At 28.9% G+C, this 682-nt stretch overlaps 1 non-coding gene across 1 annotated transcript; it reads right to left on the bottom strand.

Moving 5' to 3' along the window:
* Positions 1-73: 73 nt before the first annotated feature.
* Positions 74-157, bottom strand: LOC125852055 (small nucleolar RNA SNORD25). Its single transcript, XR_007444963.1, has one exon. It is a non-coding gene; the product is annotated as a small nucleolar RNA SNORD25 (small nucleolar RNA).
* Positions 158-682: the final 525 nt, after the last annotated feature.

Raw genomic sequence — 682 nt, 5'->3', positions numbered from 1 at the left:
AAAGGTCCTCTTTATGTATTATGCCTTTCATATACAATGATTAGAATAAAATATATATAAAAAATTTTGATGAACAAATTCAGTCCCTTAGATGTTCAATTTTTTGCGATCATTTTCGCAAATCATTACAGGTCTGTAACTGTAAAAAATTACTCATCATCGTTGTTCATCATCAAAAAACTATTATGAAAAAAATTAAAAAAAAGTTGTAGCTGCACCAATTGTTCTCCACAGATTAAATTAAATGAAGAGAAATATGAAAAAGGAACAACACACTTACTATTGCTTCAAGGGAACGAGTTGGTCAAAAATTAATTATTTCTTGCCAACCAGATTAAAGAAGCATATAACTCCAAATATATACACAAAAATAATAAATTTATTTAGAGTTTAGAAGATATATCACCATTGTTGAAGATTTCAATCGGCAGCTGCAGAAGAGAGAAATTGTTGTGTTTTGAAGTACACACAAAACTCAAAAACAAGAAAATTATCCATCTAGCTGGATATGATTATTATGCATAATGAATAAATGAAACAGCTTAAGAGAAAAACTGGTCCATTAGATCCCCTCTTTCAATCGCAATCTTCTATTTCTGCACAGCAAAGAAACACTTCTCAAATATATTTTACGAAAGATTTAACAGGTAAAAGTGTACAAGCTCAAAATATGATGCAATTA

Source organism: Solanum stenotomum, unplaced genomic scaffold, assembly GCF_019186545.1.
Source record: "Solanum stenotomum isolate F172 unplaced genomic scaffold, ASM1918654v1 scaffold31953, whole genome shotgun sequence".
NCBI lineage: Eukaryota > Viridiplantae > Streptophyta > Magnoliopsida > Solanales > Solanaceae > Solanum > Solanum stenotomum.
This window is presented reverse-complemented; position numbering and strand designations above follow the sequence as displayed.